At 42.8% G+C, this 6,870-nt stretch overlaps 2 pseudogenes; one reads left to right on the forward strand and one right to left on the reverse strand.

Annotated features, from left to right (window-relative positions):
- Positions 1-2,465: 2,465 nt before the first annotated feature.
- Positions 2,466-5,150, reverse strand: LOC116082239 (annotated as a pseudogene).
- On the forward strand, positions 3,259-4,842 carry LOC116082235 (annotated as a pseudogene).
- Positions 5,151-6,870: the final 1,720 nt, after the last annotated feature.

The following is a 6,870-nucleotide window of genomic DNA, read 5'->3' on the forward strand; positions in this document are numbered from 1 at the left end:
CCCTCCATTGCTTTTGGGATTGCAAACCAGTACAATCACTCTGGATATCAGTCTGGAGGTCCTGCAGAAAACTGGAAATAGATCTACCTGCAGACTCAGCTATACCACTCTTGGGCATATACCCAAAAGGGCCACACCATACTATAGGGGCATGAGTTCCATTATGATCATTGTGGCATTATTTGTGGTAGCCAGAAGTTGAAAACAACCCAAATATTAGACAATGGAAGAATGGATACAGAAAATTTAGTTCATTTACATAATGGAATACTACTAAGCTATCAAGAAGGAGGACATCATGGGTTTTGCAGGCAAACAGATGGAACTGGAAAATATCATCCTGAGTGAGGCAACTCAGACCCAAAAGGAGATGCATGGTATGTACTCACTAATAAGTGAATATTGGCCCAAAATATACAGAATATCTAGGATACCATGCACAGAACTGAAAGATAAGAAGACAACAGGTTCAAGTGAGGATGCTTCAATCACACTTGGGAGGGAGAAGAAAGAAATCACAGGAGGCAGAGGGAGGGAGTGACCAGTGTGGTAGAGGGTACAGGGAGAGGAAAAGTGGAGCATGGTCAGGTATTGGGGGAGGGGCAACAGGAATGAAGCCCTGAGAGCCAGCAGAAAGAATGAAAACAGGCAACCTTGGGAGATGGGAGGTGTGGGGAACTCTCTAGAATGTATCAGAGATCCAGGAGGTGAGAGACACTCAGGACTCAAAGGGAGGGACCTTAGATGAAATTCCCTATAGTGGGGAGAAGGAACTTGTGGAGTCTATCTCCAGTAGAAGTCAGGACATTGAGTGTAGGGATGGGATTACCATCCCACATCCAGAAACTCTGACCCACAATTGTTCCTCTCTAGGGGAATTGCAGGGACAAGGATGGAGAGAAGACTGAGGGAATGGAGGATCAGTGACCAGCCCAAATTGGAATCCAGCTCAAGGGGAGGCTCCAAGGCATGGCACTACTACTGATGCTATGGTGTGCTTACAAACAGGAGCTGAGTATAGCTTCCTTCTGAGAGGCCCAACAAGCAGCTGAAAGAGTCAGATTCAGATACTTACATCCAACCAATGGCCAGAAGTCAGGAGCCACTGGGCTTGAATTAGGGAAAAATTGGAAGAAGCTGAGGAGGAGGGTGACCTCATAGGAAGACCAGCAGTCTCAACTAACCTGGGTCCCCAAGATGTCTCAGACACTGAGCCACCAACCATGCAGCATACATGAGCTGGTCTGAAGCCCCAGCACATATACAACAGAGTACTGCCTAGTCAGGCCTCAGTGAGAGAAGATGCACCTAACCCTTGAGAGACTTGAGGCCCCAGGGAGTAGGAAGGTTTGGTGGAGTGGGTGTGGGGGTGAATGAGGACATCCTCTTGGAGACAGGGGATAAGGAATGGTGGGAGGACAGACTGGGATGAGGGATAATGACTGAACTATAAAAAAGATTAAAGAAAAATAAAAGAAAGAAAGGAGAGAAGGAAGAAAGGAAGGAAGAAAGGATGGAAGGAAGGAGGGAGGGAAGAAAGAGAAAGAATGAAAGAGAGAGAGAAAGAAAGGAAGCAAGAAAGGAAGGAAGGAAGAAAGAAAGAAAGAAAGAAAGAGAAATAGAAAGAAGAAATGTCAACATCCTTGGCCATCAGGAAACAAAAATGAAAATTACTTTGAGATTTCATCTTAAACTTGTCAGAATGGCTAAGATCAACCAAACTAGAGACATCCCATGATGATGAAAATGTCCATTTTCCTTTTCTTTCATCAAACTGTCCCAGACAGAGGAGAGGATTGCATTTCTGAAACCCATTCTCTCTCTCATATCCAGAGTTTAAACTATCACTAATGATGGTCCAAAGACTAAAATCGTCTATGAAAATTATCTTCTCTCTGCTAGATTTAAGCATAACTCTAAAAACATATACAAAAACCATTCTATTATTACCTTGTTCCTTTTACAAGGTTTATTCACTACTGGCCCAAATCTTCCTCATTTTCCTTTAAGTTTCATTTTCCTTTGTGAGCTTTCTTTTTCCTGTGGTGTCCTTTACTGTACCATTTGTACTTGAGTGCCAATGTTGAGGATCAATCTGACCAAGCAAGCTCAGTCAGTCAACAGGGACTCAAGGGAGGGAGTTAGGACTGAAAAGAAAAAGAGAATTAGACAATATCATAACATGACTCTGGCCAGTGCTGAGGCTGAAGCACCATTTGTTTTTTCCCAGTCTGCTTTTATATCAGTCTAGGTACATCCAAAAACATGGTCAGTTCTTAGATCAAAGACAAAGTAATAAGTAAAGAGATCACCCCTGGTAGTAATCAAGCAAAGCCGTAAACAAAGCTGTTTCTAGGGCTTATCAGGATAATCAAGACAAATGAAATGCTGCACATTGCATTTGAGTTTATCTTGACCTTTGTATTAGCCCAAATGTGAATATTCTTATCTGAGCCTACTTTATTATCTGAGCACAGTGACAAATACTTGCCAAATTTCCAGAAGTGGCCCCAAAAGTTCTTCACACTAGCTCATCAGATGCTGAAAGATGACATCACAAAGAGTCACGAAAGAGAAGAAAAGCCACTTGATGATGGATGGTAACATATAACAGTGGCCAATGAATGTTACAGCTACAAACCTGTTCATGACACCATCTGCTTTGCTATAGGAGAACAAGTTGGAGCTTAAGAGAACATTAACAACCCAACTTGGCATGCTGCCCGTGGTTTGAATTTTGTCCAAAGTTTTATCCTGGGACTGATAGTGTCAGCCTGGACCATGGTGAGAAGACAGGTGCCCTTTCAGGCAGAGCAGATGGAAAGGCCCCATACCATCATTGCCTGAAAAAAACACAGCTTTACAGCCAATATCTCCTAGGAAGTTTCTGAAATAAAGCACTGTAGCTATATCTTTGCTCCCTCTGCTACAAGTAATGATCACATTAGAAAATCTTAAGTAGGTCAGTCTCTGCAAGCAGCCACCGCTGGCCCTGGCCGCTCTCAGCCAGCAGCTCGGTGCCACCTCGGGTCGGCTTCTGCGGCGGGCTCGACGAGGTGGCTGACGGCTTCTGCCAGGCGCTCCTCAGAGTTTGGCAGTGGCAGCGTCTCCATGGGTCTGGCTAGCCGCGCCATGGTGCTGTGAGTGTTTCCACCACTCCAAGGAGACAGCTTCAGAGTTCTTGGATAAGTTGGCTTTGTGAGGATCTGGAGATAATTAAATTCCATCTCTAGGTTTTCTGTAGGCACATCGAGAACCATGAGCAGCTTTACTAAGGACGAATTTGACTTCCATATCCTCAATGAAGGCTTTACTGCTAAGGACATTCTGGACCAAAAAATCAACGAAGTCTCTTCCTCTGATGATAAGGATGCTTTCTATGTTGCAGATTTTGGAGACATTCTAAAGAAGCATCTGAGGTGGCTAAAAGCTCTTCCTCGGGTCACTCCCTTTTACGCAGTCAAGTGTAACGACAGCAAAGCCATAGTGAGAACCCTAGCTGCCATTGGGACAGGATTTGACTGTGCAAGCAAGACTGAAATACAGTTGGTGCAGGGCTTGGGGTGCCTCCAGAGAGGATTATCTATGTAAATCCTTGTAAACAAGTGTCTCAAATCAAGTATGCTGCCAGTAATGGAGTCCAGATGATGACTTTTGACAGTGAAATTGAATTGATGAAAGTCGCCAGAGCACATCCAAAGGCAAAGTTGGTTTTGCGGATTGCCACTGATGATTCCAAAGCAGTTTGTCGCCTCAGTGTTAAGTTTGGTGCCACACTCAAAACCAGCAGGCTTCTCTTGGAACGGGCAAAAGAGCTAAATATTGACGTCATTGGTGTCAGCTTCCATGTGGGCAGTGGATGTACTGACCCTGAGACCTTTGTGCAGGCAGTATTAGATGCCTGTGTATTTGACATGGGAACAGAAGTTGGTTTCAGCATGCATCTGCTTGAAATTGGTGGTGGCTTTCCTGGATCTGAAGATACAAAGCTTAAATTTGAAGAGATCACCAGTGTAATCAACCCAGCTCTGGACAAGTACTTCCGGTCATACTCTGGAGTGAGAATCATAGCTGAGCCAGGCAGATACTATGTCGCGTCAGCTTTCACAATTGCAGTCAACATCATTGCCAAAAAATCCATGTGGAAGGAGCAGCCCGGCTCTGACGATGAAGATGAGTCAAATGAGCAAACCTTCATGTATTATGTGAATGATGGAGTATATGGATCCTTTAACTGAATTCTTTATGATCATGCACATGTGAAGGCCCTGCTGCAGAAGAGAGCCAAGCCAGACGAGAAGTATTACTCATCCAGCATCTGGGGACCAACATGTGATGGCCTTGATCGGATTGTTGAGCGCTGTAACCTGCCTGAATTGCATGTGGGTGATTGGATGCTGTTTGAGAACATGGGTGCATACACTGTTGCTGCTGCTTCTACTTTCAATGGGTTCCAGAAGCCAAACATCTACTATGTAATGTCACAGCCAATGTGGCAACTCATGAAGCAGATCCGGAGCCATGGATTCCCGCCCAAAGTGGAAGAGCAGGATGATGGCATTCTGCCCATGTCTTGTGCCCAGGAGAGCGGGATGGACCGTCACCCTGCAGCCTGTGCTTCTGCTAGAATCAATGTATAGATGCCATTCTTGTAGCTCCTTACCTACAAGTTTAGCTTGAATTAAGGCATTTGGGGGGACCATTTAACTTAATTACTGCTAGTTTGGAATGTCTTTGTAAGAGTAGGGTTGGCACCAATGCAGTATGGAAGGCTAGGAGATGGGGGTCACACTTACTGTGTTCCTATGGAAACTTTGAATATTGTTTTATGTGGATTTTTATTCACTTTTCAGACATGATACTAACGTGTGCCTCTCAGCTGCTAAACAAGCATTTGTAGCTTGTACATTGGCAGAATGGGCCAAAGGCTTATGTTGTGTCCCATTTTGAAAATGAAGTATCTTGAAATAAAAAAGAAAAGAAAAGAAAAGAAAATCTTAAGTAGATGAGAATAAGGTCAACAGGCTTTATCTCAGTCCACAAGGCAGAAGTGTTCAAGTATCTCACAAACATTAGGATATTCTCTACAATTCCAGGTCTAGTAAGAGAAAGGAAGATAATACTGTGTGGATGATATTATTCCAATTCATCTTCTGAATTCATGCACAGCACCAGGGAAAGTAAATTGAGAGCTGCACATGAGATTTCCTGTCTATTCTGATAAAATCTTTGTTTCAATTATATAAATGCATAGGAGTTTTCCTTGTCATTTCCTTGTTTTCCTGGTTTTTCTGCTTTCTGTCCCCATGCAAATGATGATAGCTACAATCAGGTCACAAACTTCAGTTTCCCTGCTCTTGTGGTAGGTGAATAATCTGCTGTCATTGCCCAGTGGCTGTGGCATTAGTTCCTTGCTATTTACCCCAATGTTCTGGATTCCTGAATGAAAGAAATACAAACATAGCCTTATATTTAATATGCCTTAATCAGCTCAATGGCTGGAACACTCCCAAACTTCCATGTTGCTAATACCTCCCCTTTGATACTCCTCTGAGTTATTACTTTCTAAAATCTACATTTCATCTTTACTACCCTAGACCCAATGGGAGGGGAGTCTGGGGGCAGTTCTTCCCCTGCTCGTACACAATTTGTACTCTGTCTGCTGAAGCTCTCAAGCCTGCATCTTATTCCTTTCTTGGCATGGCAATCCTCCTTTCTCCTGTTGCTCCCCTTGCCCATGAATCTAAGAATTCTACCTCTGTCTCTCTGTCCAGCCATTGGCTGCTGGGGACTTTATTTACTAATTGAAATCAACTGGAGGCAGGGGCCCTCAATGTCTTACATATGGAATTCTAATGCAATTTAGGGAACCCTAATAACATAATGCAAGCTTTAGGCTAAATCCATATTCCCCCCTTCTCATGCATTAAAAAGGCCTTTTCTCTCAAATACACAGCAAATATAATTATAACAGTTATGTAAACTATAAGGTATGATGTATACTAAAAATGTCCAGTCCATCAATTTTGTTAATTTAGGTACATTACTCTCACATCTATCCTAACTTAAAGGTTTACAATTCTATACCTGAATTATGTTTTGATTTTAACTTGCATTACCATCTGAAAACCACCTTTCAAACCTACATTATCTTCCTCAATGCTAAACAACTTAAGTTTGGTCATGAGACTATAACTAGTCTTCAACCCAGTCAGAGATACTAGAATGAATTAAGTATTGTCTGAATATATAGGAATCACAAAAGATAGCTTCCAAAACTTAAGCAGTTTGCAGAGACAGCTGATTACCTGAAAGTCCCCTATTTCCCAAAATGTTGGAGCTTCTTTTCTCAGCCTTCTCTGGCCCAGAACAATGTGACAGACCTTAAGTGAAGCAGGAATTATGAAGGACTAGCTTACTTAGATTGGCAGAGCTAAGCTGCAGCTATTCTACATCTTGTGATCTTTCCTGTACAGTATATTTGTCTGTAGACTAATTAGGGCAATTCTTGCCCAGTTACTACCTTTCCACAACTGGAGCAACTCTATATGGAGGTTATGATGCTCAATATCTTAGTTGAACTGTGAAAGAGGTACTTTCAGAAGCAGACATGTCTCTTATGATTATAAAGCCATATGCTGTGGATTTATGATCCTTTTGAAGACTATCTATGTAAAATATATCTGAACTGTTTAACCTTGACTACTCTTAGCTATTTTTTGTTTGTTTGTTTTTTTCAAGACAGGGTTTCTCTGTGTAGTACTGGCTGTCCTGGAACTCATTCTGTATACCTGGCTGTCCTCGAACTCAGAAATCTGCCTGCCTCTGCCTCCCAAGTGCTGGGATTAAAGGCATGCTTCACCACCGCCT

Source organism: Mastomys coucha, unplaced genomic scaffold (genome assembly GCF_008632895.1).
Source record: "Mastomys coucha isolate ucsf_1 unplaced genomic scaffold, UCSF_Mcou_1 pScaffold7, whole genome shotgun sequence".
Taxonomy (NCBI): domain Eukaryota; kingdom Metazoa; phylum Chordata; class Mammalia; order Rodentia; family Muridae; genus Mastomys; species Mastomys coucha.